General features: G+C 45.6%; 1 long non-coding RNA gene across 1 annotated transcript; it reads right to left on the bottom strand.

Annotated features, from left to right (window-relative positions):
* Window positions 1-19,753: 19,753 nt before the first annotated feature.
* On the bottom strand, window positions 19,754-23,618 carry LOC135387027 (uncharacterized). Its single transcript, XR_010420796.1, has 3 exons — window positions 23,530-23,618; window positions 21,962-22,148; window positions 19,754-19,841 (listed from the first exon to the last, which is right to left on the bottom strand). It is a non-coding gene; the product is annotated as an uncharacterized LOC135387027 (long non-coding RNA).
* Window positions 23,619-24,961: the final 1,343 nt, after the last annotated feature.

Below are 24,961 nucleotides of genomic sequence, written 5' to 3'. Positions count from 1 at the left end.
CGACGTTGTCGTCGTGTGGGGAACAGAGAAGCGTGTACCTAGTTGCCGTTCCGTCAAATGCCTCATCTGTGACAAAAAAAGGAAGGAATCGTCTCTCCGTGACGGAGGGATCATTCTCTACGACGTGTTCTCGCAATTGAACGATTCTACGTCCCTGGACAGGCTCAGCTTCGTTTTGAAATTCTGGGTTTGCATCTGGTGATTCATCTCGAACCCTACCAGATAGAGGAATGAAATCTGCATACGACTGATCCCCTTCCCACATGAGCAATTCGTCTGCGTTGTCATGACTATCTAGGGCTTCGTCGTCGTCCGTTTCAGGTATTACGAAAGGCGGACTACTGACTCTGTCGTCGTCGCCGTCGTCGTCTGAAAGGACGACTGGGCTATTACCGAGATTCTCTATTCTAGCTTCGTGCTCTCTTTCTACGGCCACGAGCATGGCATCGATGGGGTCGTACTGACATACGAGACAGCGTGGCACTGCGGTCAAACAAAATCAGTACGAGATTTCCTCTCACGAAACAATGCTCACTTTTCCCTTCAGTTGAGGAACGCTTGAGATTGATGATGATGACAGAGGATGGGGTGAGTCCCTGTGTGTGTTCAGTGTCATGCGGTGACAGCAGCTATTGGTTCCTGAAAAAACAATGCTATACATAGAATACACTCTCACAGCAGAGACGGTCGACTTACATTTTGGTCCACGAAACGCCTCGTGTCGTGGATGGGTGCCCCTCGTGGGCTTTCGATCAATCGTCGTAGAACCAGCGCACCTTTTATAGTCGCTACACCGCTCTCCTCCTCCTCGCATTGCGACGGTGTCGTCTGTACTTTTACAACCCCGCCTTCCGTCTTTCGCGCCTTTTTGCGATGTCGCATATGACAATGATAATACCATCGACGTTGAATAAAACATTACACTATTTTCTAGCTAACACTCTGGGCCGACTTGTATATGACGACGAGAAGACCCAGAGTGGGATTCGAACCCAGGATTCTTCTACACTGGGCGCGACACACTAACCACTAGTCTAATTCGTACTGCGTGACGTTTTTCGTATTGCGGGGTTCGTGTATACACACGTCACAACATGTTCAAACACGTCCAAACATGTTCAGACATGTTCAGTGACGCCACAACATGTTCAAACACGTCCAAACATGTTCAGACACGTTCAATGACGTCATAGAGGGGGTGAGAGGAACGAGTGTGTCCAGGGGCGACTTCGACGGTTCGCCGCCCGTGTCTGAACACGTCCAAACATGTTCAAACACATCTTAACATGTCCAAACACGTTCAATGACGTCATAGAGAGTGAGAGGCAAAGCTTTACTATAAATGTCGAAGCGAACGTTCGATCGTCATTCTCGTGCCATCATGATCAGCTTGGTAGATCCTCGTAAGTAATACCCATGACGTCATCATCGTCGAAATGTTTGAAGAGTTTCATTTCCAGTGTACAACACTTTTGTTGCGCGTGAAGTCGGTTTTTTCCCGCCTCACATATTTCGGGAGATTGGCAGCGCCCGCTTCTTCTGCACCAATTGCGGTGGATTGAGGTCCAAAGGTACGCTTCCTGGTTCTTTTTTAATACGTTCTATAACCAGTCACATTTTTTTGTTTTCAGAGCAAAAGCATTGGTTGGATGATTCGCCCGTTTCTCGGCTGTCGGACGGTACCGTTCGACGTACGTTGCGAAGGACTTCGACTATCGAAGGAAGATGGAGAAGATGGACCATCAGTGTCACTCTGTGACTGAAGAAGATTCTACGTGTTTGTGTGTTTGAGATATAAAAACATGCGTTTCTCACACTCCTTTCGTCGCAGATTACGAATGGCTACTGACGGGAGATCTACCTCTGGTCCTAACCTTCAAGCCTCCTCCGAAGACCTTCTTTTTGCGGATCGGCGATCAACTGACCACTTGTCGCTGCGGTGGACTCTGGTCGAGAAACCCCAGCCATTGGTTAGACTCGAGCCTTCATCCGTATTTGGGCTGTCTTCCCGGCTACGAAACCAAAGCTGGAGCCTAATTCATGTGTAACGAGAAATAAAAAAAAGGTTGTCTACTCTCATTCCGTCTCAGTCATGACGCCCGAGCAGAGGTTTGCCACCTTTGTGCAAACGCGAATGTATCGGGACTTGCTGCGATTACGCGATTATATTCACGGCGATAGCTGCGTAGGAGACTTTCGCTCAATTCTCAAGACAATACCCTTACGTCTGTTCACCGTCAGTGGGAAGATTGCAAAGAAAATGAAGCGTTTCGTAGATTACAAACTCGAGCTGTTGGAAAAGTATAGACGAGGAGAGACAGTCGACCCGTGTCTCATCAACGCGGGTTTCAACCGACCTATCGTCCGTCGCTACTGGCTTCTCCACACATCCCTCGACGTCACGGTGCAGACCGGCGACGACGAGCGTCGGGTCAGCACGTTGGAAGATCGTCTCGCAAGCGTCTTGTGTATGTCGTGAAAAAATAAATAGACTATTTTTACGAAACGAGTTCGCTCACGAGGAGACGTTTTATTGTTTCGTCATTCTCTTCGAGGTTACAGGAAAACATGGATACACAATTTTTCAAGCTGTAGCGTTTCGACATGCGCGTGGCTACGTAGATACAAAAAAGCCCGCAGTAAGGCGAAAATGGTGATTGAATACACTTGTCGTTATACTCGTCCACTGCAGGTAAAGTCCTTCGAAGGTTTGCTTCGATGGGGGGAAGTCCGTAGCTGTCGAAAAACACGGCAGACCCGTCGTAGTTTTTCAGATAGAGCACCCAGTGCTGCCCGCGCCTTCTTCGCTCTTCCGTATTGATGATTAAATAGCCGGGTTTGCGTAAAACGAAGGCTTCGTCGGAAGGGCAAATGCCTCTCAGCATGGAGGAAGCGAGGGGGTTCAGGGACACGAGTTCCAAGATCTCGCTCTCGTACATCTTTTCTTATGAGAAGGTGACCGTACGGTCCTTGTCGACGCACATGAGCTTGGGACACTCGGAAATCAAGAGGACGGTGACCGCGTGTGGAAGGGCTTTAGCGAAGCGTAATTGCAGGCGAACGTTTCCTTTTCGCCACTCGTTCAAATGCGAAGGAGAAGAACACTTGTCCACGTCCAAGTTGAAGTAGAGGAGGAACCCGTTCATTTTAAATCGCTCGTAGCTATACTTGAAATGTTTCTCACCCAGTTCTTGCAATCAGTTAAAGTAGGGAATTTTGACGAGGTCGTTCTGAAAGTCGTACTCGGCTCGCACTTGCTGGCCGTCCACGGAGAGCATCGAATGAGACAGGTCGTGATGGCGGAATTTCTAGGGGTTCGATTGGATGTCGCCGAGAAAGTCGGACGTGGCGAGCAGGGCGACGCATAATTTGGAAGGCACCCTTTCGGGGTAAACGTTTTCAAAGTGAGCGTCCAAGCTCCCGGCACTCAAGCTCCGCACCTTGGTTTCCAATCCGCGTAACACGTAGATGGCTGGCGTGGTCTGAAGCCGCCGCTCGTATTCCAAAAACAGTGAAGGTGCCAGTGTCACCTTTTTCAAGTGTAACGCCATTTCTTTAATGTCCACCTCGTAATTGTACGTTTTCTTGTCGTTAGGGACCGATATGAGTTTAAATTCGTCGTTGTTTAACAGGAAAACGACGCGAATTTCGACGGCAGGTACCATCAGGCGCGGCTGTTGAAACAGGTCGGTATTGATCTGACCGACCAGGTTAAAGTATTTTCCACCCTTCGTCGCTTCGTAACGTTGTTTCGGACCACGAGACGAGACGTCGTAATCGTCCTTTAAATGTTCGTCGTCCTCGACATAAAGTCCAGCCGCGTGCACTGTTTCTTGAGCCATGGGCGTGGAATGAAGCACGACGTCCAAAATACTCCTGTAGGCGTACAACTCGTTGGAACTGACGAGCTTGTTGTTCGCATAAACGGTGACCGTCTTAAACATGCCGCTCAACAGGTGGTTTATTGGGAAAACGACATCTTTCTCGTCCATTTCTTCCCCGTCGTCGCGAACAATGCGCACGGTCAAAGACACGAAACTGCCGTAGAGATCCAAGTGTGCCCTTTGCAAATTTTGAATAGAAAATTCGATCACGGAATTATTTACCCCGTTGACCGGATAAAAGAGTTGGTACGAAGTATCTTCCACGCCGTATTGAATGGAAGGGGTTCGAATTTCATCACGTCACTCGTAAGACAATGTGGTGACCGTTGCGTCTGTATTTTTGCTTTCGTTGACGTCATGATGGACGGAGCGCGCACAGCGGATGTGTGACCTTCACGGCGTACCAAAGATATCTGCAGGTGCGTCGTGTGTCGGCGCCTTTTGTTGTCTTTTGCGGCGTTTCTTTCCATTGTTGTTGTTTCCGGAGCCCTCCATGGAATCCAGCACGTCCCTCCCCGTTGCTATGGCCGTCCTTTTTACTGCGCGCGATATTCCTTCGCCATCGGCCAAATTCCGCGCCAAGCGCTTCAACGTTCTCTTGGCGATCGGTTTTATTTGCTGCCAGATGGGAACGATAAACTTGAAGATGTTGCTCAACACACCACCCCCTCGTTGGAAAAGGGGTCCCGTGTGCACGGGAATTATTTTGGGGGAATTACGGTACATATTTGAAATGCAACGTTAGATTGGTTCTGCCTTTGGACCGCAACGGCAAACGTCTTCCCGTTTCGTCCGCGAGAACGATCTTCACTGAGGGAATTTCGAATTGAGACAGGTTAAAATACTGGATGTTATCTAACGTGTAGGTGACGACGTGCTTGTCTTTCTCGTAATAAAAGGGTAGTATTTTTAATATCGGTTTTTTCCCGCTCCCCACGTACGTGGGTTCCACGATATCTGTGTAGACGATTATGTTGTGAAACGGGGGTTCCAGGAGTACCTCGACTGAGCTCGTGGCATCCTCCTCCATAAACACGGTACGCGATTCGAAGCCCAAAAGTACGGCCAGGTACTCGGAAAGTCTTAGGGTGGAGGTGCCCTCGGAAAGCCGAATTTTATATTTCTGTTCGGTTCCGTCGAAGCTGAAGCGCGCGCGTTCGCCTACGCGCTGGTTAATCGCATCCAGAAGTGCTTGCGGCGTTGCATAATAGCCGGGAGGCAGATGTACTTGCAAAGATCGAGGAATTTTCGTCTTGATCGCAAAAGAAAATTGGCGCGCTACGGGGAGAGAGACGCGTAGCGTTTCTCCGTGTCCCTCGACAGCTGTGAGATGTAGCAGCTTGACAAAGGGTTCCCGTACCTGCAACCCTTTCGGCGTTTTCAGAGAGTAGACGTTATCCGCGAATTCTAGCGAGGCGTCCAGCTTGTGCGTCTGGAAATACTTGTTGAGTGTGTTCCGTAGGGACGTGGTTTCCGAATTCAGAGTGACGTCACCGAAAGCGACGGGTGCGGCGTGCTTCAATAAGATGGAGGTGGCTTCGCGTTCGCTCAATTTGGGAGGTTTCACCGCACGACCTGCTTCGCGGGACGCTAGCGAGGCGTCGAGCGCCTGTGCGAGCCGAGGGTCCAATTCCACGGCTTTCACGTCCACGGGTAAGACGAAGTCGTATCGCGATTTATTGTACGCGAAAGAAACGTTGAATTCCGAAAGGGCTTTTCCCAAATCCCTATCAAGATCAGAGGTGACACGAAAAGTTCTGCCGGCTTCGACCGTGTCCTCGAAAGAAACCTCGATTTTTGCATCTTACCTTTCGTACCCGATATTTAAAAAATCGTTACTTATGCTGAGATCCATCAGACCGACTTTATACCGATTCGAGAGCTGAAGCGGACTATCGAAAGCTACCGTGAAGGCGTTGAGTTTATTCGAGGGAAACTTATCCATGCTGGCGTTCGAGAGCAGGTGGACGTAGATGTCTGACATCATTTCCCAATCTTGACCACTTCGCTGCTCGGAACCCAACTGTCGTGTTCCTTGTCGTAACCGAACCAGCGAACCAAGGAGAAGCTCTGACCGTTCACTTTCTTCTTTCTCAGCACTTTCGTTACTGGCCAAGGCTGACTGGCGTCTCGGGTTACAACGAGTACCTCCTACGGGTAGAAAGATCCGTCCACTTCCTTACCCCGGTAATCTTCCAGGTGTACGACGGGAGGAGAGGTGTCTCTCAGGCGGGAGACGGTGAAAATCTGAGGCGACCAACTCCCTTCCGAGCTCTTATGAAAACCTTTTCTGTGTAGTAGGACCCTCACTTTATCCCCCAGTTTGAGCTTCTTTTTCACGGAGGGTACGACGGGCTTCCCATTTATCTTATTGAACAGCTCCAATTCGTTTTCGGGCGTGACTTCGGACGGGCTGATGCCCAGAGTCCTGTGTTTGGTGGTGTTGTAGTCGCGCACGATCTTGGGAAGCGCGGAAACGAAGTGGTATTTTCCCGTTACTCTAAAATAACGGAATATTCTGTCGCGTAAAGTGCGTATGACGCGTTCTGCCTGCGATGCTTTGATTACTGGAGAGAAGGTCGAATACATGTGTACCTTCTTTCATGAGAGATACTCCTTGACGGTCTTGTTGTAGAATTCCCCGCCTCTGTCGCAAAAGATGCGTGTAGGTACGTTACCTCCCCGAAAAAGTCTTATCATGGCCCTTTTCATTTCGGCGGGGCGCTTCGTCTTTAGTGGGAGGGTGCGCAGAAAGCGGGAGAGGGAATCGATTGCCACGAGAATGTAGCAGTAGCCACCGTTAAATCTCTTGTATTTTGAAAAATCGGCGAGATCCATTTGCCACACGTCGTTGATCTTGAGCGCGATGATGCGTCTCCTATTAAACTTTCTTCTGACCGGATGGTGGAGCGTGTAGGCATCCAGCTTTCTGAGAATGGCGAGAGCCTTCTTTTTGCTCAAGTGATGCGCTTTTCTATAGCGTTCCACACCCCCCAAACCACCCTCTGGTTTCTCATATCCCTCCATAAGTCGTCCACGCAATGGAGGCGGGCTGCTGCTGCTGCTGTTGAGGCTCGCGAGATTTGGGTAGAGAAATCAGACGCAATAGTTTCGAGACTTTGGGGAACCAGGAAGGTTTCTTTCCCGTCTTACGTTGCAACAAGTTATTGACGAGTTCGTAAACGGAGGAGTGTCTGATGGGCTTGCCCGACAGGGAGACACAACCCTCGCGATCCCAGGAAAGAACCTTCTTTAATTCCGAGACGACCCTTTCCGCTTCCTCTTCGTCCACCTCTGGAGAGAGGAGCGAATAGTCAAAGTCATTTGTAGCGTCGGACGCCTTGTTTTTATTGTCGTAGGGGTCAAATCCGTATTGCTTGAGTATGCGATACAGTGCTTGCAGTATGAGTTTCACTTTGACGTCGTCACTCTCCTTCTAGGAAAGAATGTTTCCGATAGAGAAGGTGGTCACTTCAATTCTCTGGCCATTGGCGAAAAGGTTCAACACGGCAGAAAGCAGGAGAGGAACCACCGACGAAAGAACGCCCTGTCCTCGCTGCTGAGACAGATAGCGCTTCAAACGTTGCGGATTCTTGTGAATCTTTTTGTAGGCGAGCCGTCGTAAAAAGCGTTTGTGCTTCTTCAAACGCGCAAACGTATCTGGAGCTAGAGCCACCTTTCCGTTCAATACATTGAGGCAAATTTCGGAGAGGTGTTTCATGTCGGACGACGACGAACGTCTCAAGACGTCGCGACGGCGTGGTGGGGGTAGAGTGGAGAGTACTTTGAGTAAAGTGAGGTGAGGGCGGAGATTCATTTCGGAGCGTAGATATATTGACGTTCTCCCAGAAAGATATTGCTACGCAACCTGTTATCCTCGTGCGTATAGTTGTGAATATCCACGAGTAAATATGCGTGGGGCGACGACATCGCTTGTTTATATGCGTCCAGAAAATACTCCAATCTTTTTCTGCCAAATAGCTGTTGGGCGAAATGTTCCATCGGGTGCACGCTGCGCACGGTGCGCGACAGGACGACGTAACTGGCGTTGTAGGATATTGTCCTAAAATGGCTACTGTCGAAAAAGATGTTTTGAACGAGTAAGAAGATCGACGCGTTGGTGTGGTGAGAACCCGAATGAAAAGATCGGTCACCTCCTTCAAGGAACCGGCGTCGGTCATGTGATCGTCGACGACGATCAGCGTAGCGCGCGACGTGTCCCACTCTCGCGGTAGCTCCTTGGTAAATTTTACGGAGTCCCCGAATTCGTCCTGCATGCTCGGCGAAGCATATTTCTGCACGTAGAATATTTGTGACGGAGGCTTGTCCACCACGTCGTTCAGGTTCCTCAGCACGTTAGCAACGAACGTAGATTTGCCGCACATGGAGGGACCGCTTAAGATACAGCGAAAAGGATGACGGAAACGAAAAGGTTCGGAGGAAGACATGTTGCGTGCGTACACGTTTCACGAAGGGAAAGAAGAGACTGAGACTCGAAGAGAAATGCAACGCTTTTATTTACACGTCGTCGTCGTCGTCGTCCTCTACATCGGAACTGCGTTCCCAATACAGATTATCCAGGCTAAAGTTGGACTTCTTTTTGGCCAGTCTGTCCGCCGCTAAGAGCCGGTCGAGCGTCTTCATCTTGTCCTGACACATTTCTTGACGCGCTTGCAACCATTCCAGGCGGTGGACTTGAAAGGCTTCCTCCACGATGCCGCGAATAAATTCGCGAAGTTCTTCGTTTTTTGTCTTTTCCTTGCGACGACGACGAGAAACGCAGGAGAATAAACCACACATGGCGTTTCCCACACATGGCGTTTTCCACGTATCTGTCAAAATGATGACACGAGCGCGGTGCGCGCTGCCTTTATACAGATAAACGCGCGCGCGCAAAGAACGAAGAGTGAAATCGAAACTCAAAAGCAACCTGTCGCCGCTAGGAGCGCGCAGCGGAGAGCCGAAACCGAAAACACCCGCGGGCGGCGCAGAGGGAGCTAGCAGCGCGCGCGCGCATGCGCGGACGGATGGAGCAGAGGGCGCGCGCGCATCCATAGCTGCCGCTGCGCGTCGCCTCAGTCAGTTTCTCTCTGGCTGCCGTGGAAAGCAGACGTGCGCTCCCCGCGCTCGCTCAGTTTCTGGCTGGCTGTCGTACAGAGCAGACGTGTGTTCCCCGCGCTCGCTCAGTTTCTGCCTGGAAGTTACCGCGGGGGAAAAGGTGAGTGATTTGACGCGCTCATTTTCTCGTATGTTTGCCGTGTTTAGCGGTGACCAACGAGTGATTTGACCGCGCTCGTGTTAAGCCTTTTCTCGCATGTTTAGACTTGTTTTGCGGGGAGCAAGCCTTTTGTTCGTGTTGACGCATGTTTAGCGATGTGTGCCCAGTGGTTCCCGCCTGGTGTTAGCTGCATAGTGTTGTGACACTGTGGTTAGGCCTAAGCAATCACCCCCGTAAGCCTTTTCCCCCGATGTGTACTGTTTTCTTTTTTAGCAGTAGCGGTTAGACCTTTTCTCTCGCATGCCTAGACTTGTTTAGCAGTGTTGCCATTTTTTACCTGGCGCTAGTGTTGTCTGTCTTTCTCGTCTAGAGCTATGATGTTGGCTCCATCTGGTGTGATGCCTTGCAACTAAGTGGCCACCTGTCGTCGATCTCTGCAACTGCTGGGTGCCAACTACCAACATGGCGGGCGCTGGTCACTCGGGTGTTGCGGAGCGGCTTCTTCGCCTCGGCATCGTTGATTTTCGAATAAATTGTTTTTCTCCACTCTATTTCTATCTTTTTATTTTATTTTCTGCCTATTTTTTCTTTTTTATGGACTCTCATAGGGCACAACGCTCAGCTGGTCTGGACACGAGTTAGACCTTCCCCAATTAGTGTGGTGGCTCCCTGGAGGGTGCTGATTAATGTGGGGGGTCCCAATTAGCTCTAATTGCTAATTAAATCGTGTTCAGAACAGTTGTGCACTGTGAGAGTCCAGTACCTACTACTCCTGCATAGCTGCGGAGTCTGTAAATGACAGATAGTAAAAAATAAAACGCTTTCTGGTTTGTCCACTTCAGTGCGTCAAAGTGTTATGTGTTATCATGGGTACCACGAACTTATGTATAAATAAACGCAAATTATTTTGTGAAACAGAAGGTTATTTGTATCTTGGTTTGTTAGCTCTCCTGAAGAGAGGCCGTATAGGCGGTAGCCAGATTTGTTCTTTCTGTGCGCTAATTATCAACAGCGAAAAAAAGGGACACCAGCTGATATTCTCGACCTGAAGCAACAGAATCGCAGTGTCCATAAAGCGCGTCGTGTTGGATGCACGGCCATCATCCCGTAATAAAGTTGTTGTTGTTTCCTATTGGATGGGGGGGGGGACTCATTTAGGCTGGGAATCCACTGATGCCGCTGGGTCCGAGAAAGGAGAGTTCGCCGTTTACTTTCAGTTCGCACTTTCCGGCTTTCTTGTTGACGCGCTGTGTATATACGCTTTCAAAAACACGCTGGCTGAGGTATGACCAGCCATTGCTTCATACCTGGCTGTAGGACGGGGCACCCCAGTACCAAGAAGGAAAACAAGGAGAAAGGGGTGAAAAACCCGCACCTTTTCGGGGCGCCAAAGGTAAGGGACATTCTCATTCCCGCTGCACCATACGGATGTGATATCGCGAAATTTCAGGAAATGCTAATGCTATTGGTTCATAAAAATATTCTGGTATCCTTAGGAAAAATGTACACCACACTGTAAGTGTTAAAAAATAAGTTTATTTTCCATTTGTAAAATAGAGTATGCCTCACTTTAGAAGCTTCATGTACCATGCATGTGCGATGCACCTCAGCACTTTTCAATACTAAGGTCTACCCTTTCAAGATTGCAGGCAGCACAGCAATTTTTTGGGAATGGTAGAGGTCCTTTCATACCTGAATAAAAGCAAAACAGAAGGAAACATGACACCAGTGACCCATGCTGCTGTAGGAATTTCATGCACTATGTACTCCTCTACTGGTAGCAATGTACAAATTAAGAATGAATGTCATGAAATTAATAGACCAGCTTTTGTGTAGAAACTATACTTCATCTCCATGTTCAGTATGCAAAAATAGCATACTTCAAACTAAACAACCTTGACAGTAGAACCAGGAAAAGTTTGATCACGTAACTGAAGGTGCCATATTTTGAAAGGACAGTGTTAATGGTAAGCAACAATGCTCACTCCTAATTGCTACATTTTCCTTGAAGGACCGAGAGATCCTACAAAAATGGCACAGGAAGGTCCCAAGGCAAGATAAGGCTTTCACAGAGAAAGACAAAGTGTCTGAGCTGCATTTTCAACACGATGATATCGAGCGTTACTACACCATCACCCTAAAGAATGGAACTATAAATAAGATAGAAAGGACAAGACCGGTCTTAAAAGAGAAAGCTGTTCCATGTATCTTCCCTGGGCTTCCAGCATATCTAACCAGCACTAGAAGGAAAAGAAAGGCACCTGCTGAAAGAAGTGAACCAATGAAACGACAACGCACAGAGCAATGCACAGACTAATCCACAGAGCAATGCGCAGACAAACCCACAGAGCAACTTCAAGAAGCAATGCCTAGCTGCTCACGTTATGATGCTGACCTCCATCGCATGGAAGACACTGCAGAAGTCCTGCTACATGATGACATTACTGGAAAAGTTCTGATGAATGAGCTGCTGGGAGACATACAATCTATCAAAATGCCTAGCTCCCAGTGGGCTGTTTCAATTGATGAAGAAAAACACTTTGTTGCCTTTGTATACATCGACAGCAAATACGATGTTATGAAGAGAGTTGTCATAACAGACAAGCCTGAAATGATAATATTCATCAGGGAAAAAGTTATAAACCATCGCTGCTTGCCTTTGTTACACCAAAGTCAACCACTGACGTCATGCTCACACTGCAGCACATTAATAAAGTTCTTCCGTGCCCAGGAGTTTACAACAGTGAAAGGTACTGCAGCAAATTAAAGCAACATACCATAACAGAATTAACCAGAACATTGTCCTGTTACAGGTGTTCAGAGCAGTGTTGTGGTTACATAGTGGTAGAGGGCACCAAAGGACCAGGCCAGAAAATAATTCAAAGGTGTGTCTTCTGTCGCCAAGAAGGGAAGAGGAGTTTGGACAGGGCACGTCAGAAGAGGCATCAGACCGTAGTGGGCAAAAGGCCTGCATGGCGCACTAAACGAAATGTCCTCAGGAGCAACCGTTATTTCAAGAGAATGGAAACAAAGCAACAGCGAACTTCATACAGCCATTTAGCACTTGCATTGTCTGACATTGAGAAATCTCCTGCATGTGCTACTAACTCTCTGATGGGCAGTACCTGAAGTACGTGGAATTTAAGTTGCACTTAAAGTACAAGGTACTTTAAGTGCAACTTAAATTCCACGTCAGCTATGCCGATATATAATAAAGGTCAGCTATGCCGATATCCCAAATAGTCGAAACGGTTGTGATATTCTGAAAGCCCACATTCCCCAAAATGCACCTTCATTCTCTCAGTTCGGTACAGTACCATGTCAAAAAAATAGATAATTCATTCCGAAACACACATGGGCGCAGCCATTTTTATGACGTAGATGCACCCGAACGGGCATTGTGGCGTGTACGCGCCTTCGTACTTGTCAGAGGATCTCAGCTACGGCTTCTGGCGGCTTCACGTATCTGTGCTTGTTGATGGCGGACAGCCGGGTTCCACCGTTCCGCGATAAGTAAACAGCGCAGCAGCTGCGAACTAATTCGCGAATCAACCTCTGTGCGATGTTGTGACCGGAATTCGTCGTTTGTGTTTTGTGAGCACGTACAATTTGTATCAAGTCGCGTCTGCGTTAGCCCCTTTACAGCACTTGCCCATTGTAGAGACTGACGTTTCGACAGCCGTGTTAGCAAGAAAATGCCGACAGCGTTTTATTCCTGCAGGGAAAAAATTTGCAATGTGTTTGAGAAACCGCATACTACTATAGGACAAGTTTTACGTACGATTTATCAATGTGCAACAGCGTCGACTATGGTATGTAACGACGAGAGACGTAAAACGAAATTCAAATCACATTTTAAACTTTTTGTGGGATTCTGTGCATTTTCCAGAAGCTTTCTTTGAATCAGACACTCCATGTCACGCTGCGTTGTGTGGCACGCTACAAGCTACTGCATTTTATGTCTAACATCTGGATATTGTTTGTAATGAGCACCGTCGCACAAAAACATGCACACGAAAGCTCCAGTATCCATGTGGTTGCACACTACCCAAGCAACAAACAAAGGTTGGGCCAAGCTAGGCTATAGTTAGGCTCGCCTACCTGGCCTTGCTTGGTACATCATCGGCCAACAAACTTGTTTCTTGATACGGATCTGTACCTTGGCCAACACTTTGCCAAACATTGGCCAGCCTACGTTGTGCCAAGCTTGTGCCAAGATACAGACCAAAGCATTCCTGCGGCGTCCCTCATTTTCAGACTCAATTGTCTCGCGGCGTAAGGTAACGATATACCATTATTTGTTTATTGCTCGTATTCCCACAACGTTTCCTGGGGAAAAACAGATACTATACATAACTTGTCTCGCGAGCTTCCGCAAATTCGAGAGACCTGTTCGCGTGTGTATCAAAATGAAGGGTGAGGCGTGTCTAAGTTTAATTTGGCGCGTACACAAACGACACTGAAATGGTGAATTGCTTGTCGTATTAACTCGCCATGAAGGTAATGCTTCTGTTTCTTACAGCTTTAGTTTTGAGAAATTCCCTTGGTCCATCGAAAGTCGAACTTATGAAGCGCTGGACCATTCTACGTTTCCCTCTCGCCCAGGCGAGATTAATCAAAGCTTTGGCAAGTGCTTGGCCAACGAGCTCGTTTCTTGTTTCTTGATACGGATGTGTACCCTGGCCGACGGCTTTCCAATCCTTGCTCTGCCTATCACTATGCAACGCTGCGCCAACGTTTGATGGCCTAAAGAGTCGTTGGCCAACTGTCATCCGACCTTTTGCCAACCGTCGGCCATCGGCCATTGCTTGCTTGGGTATGCAGACGCAAAAGAAGTACCAGAGCACATATATGCCACTTAGAAATGGTATTTTTAGAAATGTGGTGTCTGAAGCGTTAGGGCATAGCATAGATCCTAGAAACCAGGTGCACCTTATCCTTCTGTAGAGTGCTCTTTCAATTCACAACTCAGCCCACGGGGTATAAAACGGGGCTCTCAAAACTTGTTTGCCATGTCGTCCTGGGTGACATCAATGGCCAGCCTCGGAATTAATTCCGTGCTCAGGAATTATTGTACAAATCACTTTGTATGTAGGACATGATAAGCAATATGTAAGTTGCAACCTTGTCTGCAGCATTCTCGATTGCCTCTTACCTTTACAGTTAGAGGCACGTTACCAAACCGTTTGCAAAGGGCACTCTTACAGGGGCCTTGTAACTTGAGTTTTTAATTTATAATATTTATAAAAATATAAATATACAATATGAAATATGAAATTTATATCAAATAAAAAATAACATTTTTATAAAGAATTTATGAAAAATAAATAAAAAGGCTTCATGAAAGCAATCCGTTAGCATACCCATTGCACATGAAGCACAATTATATATGCTTGGACATCATCTAATTAATCTTCTGAACCATATGTGTGGCTGCATACGAAATTTTTTATGCGCATGCTCTACCTTCCTATTCCTACATGTGCACACGAATAACAGTGAACATATGTGAAGTGGCAAAAAGCAACGCTAGACTCTACCATCATTGTGCCCCTTTAGCTTTTCCACATTTATGTCTGGTGAACAGGGAATATCTCACTAGAAAAGAAGACATTTGTGCATTGTTTGGCAAGTAAATAAATATATTTATTTACATTTTCCATCAATGAACAATGTTGTGACCTGGTGCAAATATTAATGTCAACAAGGAAAGTACTTACATCTTGTGCGATAATGTCAGGAACACAAAAAAGCTAGATTTGAAACTACTCTTACGTCGTAGTAGTAGTATTTGTGCGAAGCTACGCAATTCCTGTCCTGCAAATAATTTAAACCATATGTTTCATCTGCCAGCGTGATGATCCCCTGATAAGCAATTAACACTTGGCGGGAGCTACCGGTTCTGAAACCTATCCCTGATATGCGTAGCCATCAGGGAGGAAACCCAAGGGCTGCGGTGCAAAAGACAAACACACACGGGCTATGTTCTCACTGTGTATCAGCTGCTCTGGCTACTAAGAAGAACATGTTCCAAATTAATATAACATGGCTTGACATGATACGCCGGCGAAAGCTAATCAATAAAATTAGTAGTTAAATGTACAATACGTAAACACTTGCCATAACGTGACAGCTTCCTTCCTGGATCTATGAGCTCCCATTCAACCCACATAAACAGTGTACTGAATTTTTTTTATAGCATTACATGTCGTTTGACAGAACTTGAACAAGATTATATAGCACACGATAAAAGTAGAGTGAACATAATGTGCAGAAAAAATGGCTACGAAGCAAGCGATCTGGTGAAGATGATGCATATGTAAGACCCCGAGACTAGGGAACACAAAGGGACGTGTTTGTGTCTGTCACTTCGTGTTCCCTAGTCTTGGGGTTTTACATCCAGTATAATGTGCAGCTTTCCATTCACGCTTAATGGCCGTAGCAGTAATGCATGAAGGCCACTGCTAAGTTGTGTTGAGAAACACCACTTTATGTTTGCCACGTCTAAATGAAACGTACCTGACCTGATCCAAATTAACCGTTCTGAGTCTGGAACACACAAAGAGAAAAACACAACACACGCAACAACATTAACAGATAGGCAAATGAGCTGTGGCGAGCTCCACCGTGGGACAAAGTCAACAAGTAATTCACCAAAAGTCAATGAGCGCCTGAAATGTAACATTTCTGACTGGTAGCAGGACGGTCCACGTTCAATTCCTGGTGCCAGCACTGACTGGGTTCTTCATGAATTATTTGTTGAAGTTTCGATGTGCTTGAGAACCATTCATCAACCATTGTATTCTCATGAGGTGATGAGGGTTTGTCATCCCAAAGAGAATCCTTTTCTGTCATGTGTCCTTATGGATGCTCATCACTGCAGAAAAAAAAAAGAAGAAAAGAAAAAGCATTTAATGACAAGAAATGGATAGTCGTATTTACTGTATAATGATTGTGCACAACAGAAAGAAGACTTTCGCACAGAAGGCTGTACTTCTTGAGGTCTAACATCAAGTTACAAAATTCCAGAATATATGACATGTTGTAAGGTAGAGAATAAGTAGAGTTATTGAGTTGTCGAGTTGAGTTGAGGGGGAGTTGTATCCACTTTTTATTTTATTATATATGATTGTACAATTATTTTTATGTCTGTACCAACCCTCGCTCTCTACATTACAACATGTTTTATATATTCTGGGATTTTGTAACTTCATGTTAGACATTAACAAGAGCAGCCTTGTGCGCGAAAGTATCGTCTCATTAAAATTTAGATGCTCTCAACAGTCTTCTTTCTGTTGTGAATCTCTATCGCAGCATACCTGCACATTGCTGTTCTACGTACTGTGACTTTGCAGTAAAAGTTTGGGCTTTGGGTAAAAAGACTACACAGCACTGCTCAGGTATTTTTGCCTATCGAACAGTATGTACGTATGCACACAGTATTTGTGCACCGGACCCACTAAAAATGTAGTGAATGTGGCATTGCCCACGGTAATGCACCAAGTTGAACACAATTATTGTAGAATCCAGGTATTTAGCTTGCATGTCAAGCCAGTACCACATCCAGTGTGAAGTTGTGACAAATAAATAGTTTCCATTTTTCTTAGCTCTCAGAACACAGACAGTGAATTAATAAGAGTAGACAATGTTAACATGAATTGTGGGCTATTCTTACAGTAACAAAAATGTGCTAACAGTAACAAAATGTGCAAAAGACAAACTAACTGAACTAATGTAATGTACCTTCTATATCAGACAGTGAAGCTTGTAACACCCCATTCACAGGAACCAGTGTCCAGACAGCAAAAGCGCTTGAACTGGGAGATAGCAGCTAATCGGACCTTTGTTTTCCACCGTGAAAGCACAGCTTGTAACTTTGAGGGCAGCTTTAAAAGTGATGTCAAGATATTTGCATGCGAGTGCACATGAACAGTTGAACATAGGTACTCAAATTGTAACCTCACATTGTCATACCTGTTGGTGGAGGTAGACTGCAGCTAACGTGTCAGCAATTTCTTCATGCACCAGATGCAAGCCAGATCGTGCTTCATTTCCGCCTTCAGCGTGCACCTGTGATAATTCAGGAGTTAGATTATCAATACTATTGTGTTGTTAATCGTGGTTATATCAGAGTAAGCGCGGTAGGACAGCTGCACAATCGATTCGTTAAGCTTGCTATTTTTTGTATCTGAACCTCGACTTACCTTTTAGCTCTCGTTGTTTGCCTTGATCCTCCGTGGCACGTTCAAAATGTTGTGCGTCGGGCACCTCAGATTTTCATCAGACGATTTCGTGCCGAGATTCCAAATTGCCTCTGGAGTCGCGCGTAGCCTATGATAACATTCGTGGACGAAATCCTTGCAGTGGAAATTAGCAGGCACCACTGTCGGCCAAGAGCTTCGCACTGCTTGGTCTTTTGGTAGCTTATAATAGGTAACACTTGAATGATCCGATGAATTGTTCTAACAGCGTAGCACCGTCGCATCTTCGACAACTTCGCCGTGGCATATCACGTATCATACCGCTCTAGCCCATAAAAGGCAAGGTCAGAACAAGGAAGTGCACTTTCCAAACGACGCCGTGCCAAAAAAAAAAAAAAACATTCACATGGTTTTTTTTTTTCGGCTTAGCAACAACACAACAGCTGTTCGCTTATGTACGATGCACAGAGGACGAAACGAAAGAAGCCAAGCGGCCAAGCCAAGAGTTCATGCCAAGCCAAAGACAGATAAACCGAGAGCAGTGACGTCGGTGCGCCCGTGCGCAGGGTTTGCCGACAGTTTGACGGCCGGGCGTGGGAAATAAAAAAACTGTTTTCTAAAAAACTACGAACAGTTGGAGCACGATATTTCGCACACATATTCAGTGTTTGGTAATGAACACACAGCGCGAGTATCGCTCAGTTCTGCGGCACTTCAAATCCGGCATATCTGACCTTTGAGTACTTTTACTTTACGTGAAGTACGTCGGCTATATAATATACTTTCTATTTTACTTGAAGTGCCTTTTGCACTTCATGACTTACATGAAATGACTTGACGTACCCTTTCATGAAACTCGCCATAGCTCACCACATTGGAGCCATTGCCACATTGTATATGCCACCATTCCTTGTGCACCAGAAACAGTCGCTATGCTGTAATTCTAGTCCTGGACTCTGTGTGCTGTCTGGTTATATTACTGATGTTACAGATACTACTGAATATAGATATTACTGATTACAGATATTACTGAAATGACTACTCAAACAAGACGGCAAATAGAGTCCGGCACTTAGTCTTTGTCGTACAGTCACAAGACTTTTAGACTAATCTTGGACAATCTCTGTAGGACTCTGTAGTCTATTTTAAGTACACATTCGTACAAGTAGTACTTTACCTTAAGTACATTTTTGGTACTATGCACATCACTTTACTAACTCCTGCAAAGAAACTGAACTGTGCAATCTTTCTGCTTTGTTTTCTTCAGGCACTAAGGCTCAAGCAAGATGTAAATAATATCAAACAACAGTGCGCTATAGTGAAAGAACGGGCTATTGGGGAGGCTATCAGAGAGAGGCAGAGGCAAGCTGTGAAGCAATGTTTCAATGCTGCAATCAAGAAAGGCCCCAAAGGACGCCGCTATACAATGGAGTGGATTTATGAGTCTTTGATGAGGATCAAGAGTCCAAAGCTGTACAAGCACTTAAGGGAGCGTCAAATTCTTTCCCCTGCCATGTACAGACACCATGAATGCATACATCAGGAAGCTGAAACCAGTATATGGATTCCAAGAAAGCATTTTTAGATGCATTAAAGTCAAGGCTGAGAGCATGGCTGCATAAGAGACTCCAGGTATGATTTATTGGACACTGATGTACTACCATCCATATTATGGTATATTTACTATTTTGGGAGCATGTAGACAATTGCATTACCAAATGTGGAGCTAGGACACTATATTATATTCACTAATTACCATACAGCTTGTACAGATGAAACGATAACAGCATATTGCCCATAGTGAAACATACTGTAAGAACACCAAGAAAGGTCATGGAGCGACACACACGGAACAGGCATTTAATACACCAGTTTTGCGTGTGTCTTTTCATGTCTTTGCTAAAAATTTGCCCAGTATGTTTCATCGTACAGCTCGCATCATAAAGCGGGGAGCATTCGTGATAAGATTGTTGAAAGCTGAAACTTTTGTTAGACTTTCCTTACTGATCCACTAACTAACGACTATAGGATTAATATGTGCATTATTTTCATGGTAAGTAGAACACTAACATTCCTGATCAATACGTACAAAATTTCAGGGTACTGCTCGTTGATGAGATGAAGCTCACAGAAGCTGTTTCTCTCGACAAATCAACGCTCAAGCTCCATGGTTTTACAAACTTGGGGAACTACACCCCACATAAGCAGAAAGCCCAGAAAGGAGATCATGCACTTGTACTCATGTTCCAGCCTTTCAGAGGAAAATGGGTACAGGCTCTGGCTTGCTTTCTGAGCAAAGGAAGTGCCCCAGGAAGCGTGCTACACAAGCTCATCCTGGAATGCATAATGCTCTTGTAGAGAAGTGGGCTCAAAGTAGATGCTGTGACAACAGATGGCGCATCCTGGAATAGGAATATGTGGACTTACTTTGGCATCAACACAGAGGAGGTCAGCTGCATCCATCCCAGCGACGTTTCCAGGAGGCTTTGGTTCACTTCGGACTTCCCACACCTAATCAAATGCCTCAGAAACAGCACACTGAAAAAAAGAGAACTGGTGGTACGTCTGCTTTCTCATGACGGTAAAGCACTGGTGAATCAAGCAATTATCCTGTATTCCAGACACCACATCAAACTGTGAGCATCAAGCACTGGCAAGCAGTAGTTGCAATGGACCAACCACAGGCCCTCACTTTGAAAGCGTGTCCTAAGCTGACACAAGACTTCATAAGCTCAAGGCCATTTCAGAAGATGAATGTTGCAATGGCATTTCAGGTGAATTTCTGCATAACATAGTAGTAATGTTACAGTTAATTGTAGTACAATGCAAGGACCCAGTTAGATTATATTATTTAGCTGCAGTAGCAAGACATGTATGTTCAGCAGAGGTAAAAATAATGAAAAACGAGGTTAGAAATGTTTGATACCTTGACTTTGATTAGACCTTGAGGACCAATGACAGCAAATATACATTTATTACATGTGCATTTTCCTTTTTCAAGTTCTTTGGCAACAGCGTAGCAAAGGCTATGTAGCTCTACATGTCTCAACATCCAGACTTAGAGGACTCCCAACCATCTATTACCTTCATTGAGCAAGTGAACATGCTTGTAGATATAATGAACTCAAGGACGCCATCACAGGCTCTGAGCAATACTACACAGCAGCGCAGGGTGAGAAGAAATACTTAAAGGAGCGTGTAAGGGACTTGGAACATATGTATTTTTACTGCGTCATATGAGAATACTATCTTGCTATCTATGTTGAGGAAATATCATGCAAAATATTTCATTTGGGAAGTGTGAAATTACTGAGGAAACTGCTTTGCAAGAGAGAGCGCAGCGGCGACAACCTGGTACAGTGACTCCTTGCATCTCGTGACATCAGGTGGTAGAGCATTTCTCATTGGCCACCGAGCATCATCTACTAGCTCACGCGACCAGTCGAGACGCGGAACAGGTGGCAATACACAAAGAAAGAAACAAAGACCGAGACCACCTCAGTACTGGTGAGGCGCATGACTGTTCAGACTGGCAGCCGAGGCTGGCTTTCTGATCAGTGACAAAATTTCCTGCACTTATATGATCACTTCCACCTTTTGTGTGAATGTGTGTCCCGGGGCTAGTTCCCTAGTTTCTGATTCTCCTGACATTCTCGAGACCTCCCATGCACCTTTAAAATACTGTTTCTTCATGGTAGGAATTTCACAAATAAGCCATGAATGTGGTCCAGCAATAGTTGAGAAAAAGCAGTCATACTGCACTGCGCAGGAGTTAAGTAGTCTAAATATGGAACAAAATGAGGACCCATGCAATTTGTACAAAACATAGCATTGTTCTATTTTGTGTTGTACTTTAGACCCTTTGTAACTTTCCTCATGAAGATTGTTTAGTGTACAGAAGTTCTGTTACGTCAGCTACAGAGTTACTGAGTTCACGTTAGCTATGGCAGACCTCAATGATGAAGTTCCTTTATACAATGCAACAGTAGGGCCATTCTTTTTGCCGCACCTCCTCAATTAGTTGAAGGAGTGCAACCCTCTCACATTCTTTTCGTCATAGACCTTGCATGCATTTGAGAACTGGTATAGCATGGGTGCAGCACTTTTCTTTCAAAAAGAATGGCCTACTGAGTGCAAAAAAGGCTTCTAATTATCCTATTTCTTTTTCACCCTACGGTGTAATAGGTACTTGAGGATTTTCTCAATTTCCTCGATGAGTGGGAAGAAATTTCGAAAAAGCGGGCCGGGCGCGAGGCGGAAGACAACTACATGACCAGGCAGACGTCAGACGGCTTAAGAGTAACAATCAAGGCAACGTTGGAAATTATGGAGTACCTTACTTCAGAATGCGGGTTCAAGTACATCATGACGGCACGACTGAACCAGGACGCATTGGAGGTATGTGGCTTTTATTATTTTTTTTTTTCAGGTGCTTATGCTGATATGTTCCTGCAACTGCAATTTTTGTAGCGTTTATTCGGCATGATGCGGAACGGCTGCGGTCAAAATCCGCACTTTTTGTGCAAGTGTTTGGCCTGCTCAGTGCTTATTCACTGATTAAGCCACCACGGGGCAGCAACATCACAGGGGGAGAAATACTTCAGGCATTGGTTGACTTCGAAAGCACTCAAGAACAGGAGCCTAGTGGTTCTACAAACCTTGATCAACGGCTGGGTGCTATTAGCTACCATGTCCCTGACAGTGAAGAACCAAGCCAGGGCACTTCGAGGGAGCACAGCTATAATGTAGCAGACACAAACCCAGATGTGTTAGCCTATGTAGCCGCATTTGTAGCAAGAAAAATCCTGGCGTTGGTGAGCTGTGCTGAGTGCAGCAGAAGTCTCACTGCAACAGAAAATGAGAAGATTGATGAGAAATATAAACGAATAGCTATAAAGAACAGGGGAAGACTTACCTTTCCATCTCCCCAATTGTTGAATTTACTATTGTGCTTAGAAGAAATTATTATAACCAGACTAAGCAGCAAAATGCATGAAGGTCTACTCTTCTCAATTGTTGAGGACTTGGAATGTGATGCAGTCCCAGCTGTTAGATGTGCAGAGCACAGTCGTGATCTAACCAGGTCTGTCATCTCTTATTATTCCGTGATGAGAATGCATGTTGCATGCAAAATTGAAAACAAACGGCACGGAGACAAAGCAAGAAAAACGAAGCAGTTGCAAAAGCAAGCAAAACTGCAATAGGGTCTCTACAAGTGTATAAGTGCTTTTTAGTGAGAACTCTAATTTGCAGTGCCTCGAAAACTTGAATCTTGCTGTAACTGTATATGCATAGTGCACATGTGATACGTCTTCCTTGTTATGTATATACCTTCTAATGATAACTAAGTTAATCTTGCTGTAACTCTATATGTATAGTACACATGTGATCCGTCTTCCTTGTTATGTATATACCTTCCAATGATAACTAATTTTCATTTTCAAAGAACGTTCCCTTGTGTTCCTTCGTTGCATTATTCATCCCAGAGAGATGTTATGAATACAGGACATTTACACATACCTGCATCTACAGACGTAATGCAATTATGTTGTACGAACCTGTAAAACAAAACGTCTTGTGGCTGTTTGGTATTATTTAATTCCCGTATGGTGGCACGTGAAATATAACTCTATCCTAGTGCACACGTATCACAATCCCGACAAAAGGAATTGTCTTCGCTCGTCTTCCCCAAGCTTGTCGCGCACAAAATGGCTGAGAATCTGCAGAAACGAGCGCGACCGAGCCCTCGTGTAACAGCGGCAATACAAACGTGGATTAGTCACCTCAATGACTGCGAAATGTTTGTGGGAAGTACGCACTGCATCCATCGATGTGCACCTCGCAGTAATAACTTTCATCATATTCCATGTGAAACAACACCATTGTGCCCTTGGTGCCTTGTGCCATGTTTATGCCACAAAAAAAAAAAAAAAACCGTACTCCTGCGACCACTGACCAAAACATCCAAGCCGAACCGCCACGCCAAGCTACCATGTTGTCAAACACGGAGTCTTCTGCACGGCGGCTTCTCCACATAATCCAAGAAAAGAAAAGCATCTCGATTTGCACCATCACGAATTGTAGGCGAAAAACTTTCACGAAGGTCGTTCCTTGTTATACGACACTCATGTTTGTTAATCAAAATATTTTTTTTCTGCGTGCACTGGGCACACCAGTACATCTGAAATAGCGCATTACAAGAGCGTCAATTCAGAGGAGCAAGTACCTGACGGAACGCGAATGCCGTGGCGTGGTCACAAAAGACTCGACGAATTGGGACCACGATTTCTCAACGGCGGCGCGGCAGAGATCGTTCCCCTTGCTTCTCCTCCGTGAGTACGGGCAAGGAAAAAAACAAACACACAATGCTATCAATGTTGCCAGAGAGTGATGCAGAATACTGCTAACGGAGGATAGTTTTCCCTGTCTCAGCTTTCTTTAATATTGTGTAATTGCTACCCCAAAAAGAAATATAAAACGACTTATTATTCAAAAATAAAAAAGAACGAAGTAATAATTCTAACCCCGTTTACCAATTATTTCGAACGATAAATTCACAAGGTAGCCGAGAGCCAACAGGCGCCAATCTCCAAGTCGTGCGAAGTCGGAACAATTTTGTCGAACTGTTGATGCTGTGATATGAGTAGTTCTCAGTTTTTCGTATTTGGCGACGTCTTTTTTTCGTTCTCCTCAGTCGTATAGCGATAATATGTACCAAAAAGTATGCTTCCAAAGCTGAGGTTAAAGCAGTACATCTACAAGGGGGCAGATTTTAAGGTTCCGAGGCAAACCAAGTGCAACCGTCGAAAGAGCAAGAACAAAGGCGATTGTAGCGGCTGTAGTGAACATGGAGGGCTGGAAGAGCCTTGCGAAGCTGCGAGAGGATCCAACGATGAGTGCGCCAGTACTAGTTTGGTGCCAACGCAGGAGTCGGCGAACATCGATCCACACAGTCAGGTGCATGACGGCAACGCAGAAATCTCCCCCTCGTGTGATGAACCGCGTTCGGCCATCTCGACCGGTACAGACTACCTGTGCTCCGACGTTTCCGGTGGCATCACGCATCGTAGTGAGCTTGTGGGTGACACATCACAACAGGTGAACCCAGTAAGCACATGTATATTTGTCGCTTCTGACATTGACAGTCTTGACGAAGGAGGGCTGTAGTTTAGTAACGATCCCACAGCGCACGGATGGGTGTAGATTTAGCAGGAGTACGGTAAGGTCATTGTTGCAAGACGACACTTGTAAATACGGACGTCCAGTGTATGTTGCGAAATAATATCGGCTTTATATCATTGTTTCCAGACGACACGCGTGAATACGGACCATACGGACATTAAAAGCAGGCTATGAAATGAATATCTGCTTTTGAAAGGCAGAACAGGGTTATTAGAAGAATTAAAGCTGCTAGGGCCAACTGTGATGTAAAACAGAAAACAGCATGCCAAGCAAGAACTTTACTATGAGAAATAGGCGTATTTTGAGCGTAGATGTCTGGAATACAGCATTTAATATTGAAATGTCCACAAAAAGACTGGAGGTCGTTAGCAGAGGCATAAATGAATAAGAGGAAAAGTGATGTTTTACATGGGGAGTCTTAGCGACAAATGTCACATTCTGTTCGTTATTCTACGTTGAATGTTCACGCATCACAA

This window comes from Ornithodoros turicata, chromosome 3 (genome assembly GCF_037126465.1).
Source record: "Ornithodoros turicata isolate Travis chromosome 3, ASM3712646v1, whole genome shotgun sequence".
NCBI classification, from domain to species: Eukaryota; Metazoa; Arthropoda; class Arachnida; order Ixodida; family Argasidae; genus Ornithodoros; species Ornithodoros turicata.
Note: the sequence above shows the minus strand (reverse complement) of the source record. Positions and strands in the feature narration are given on the sequence as shown.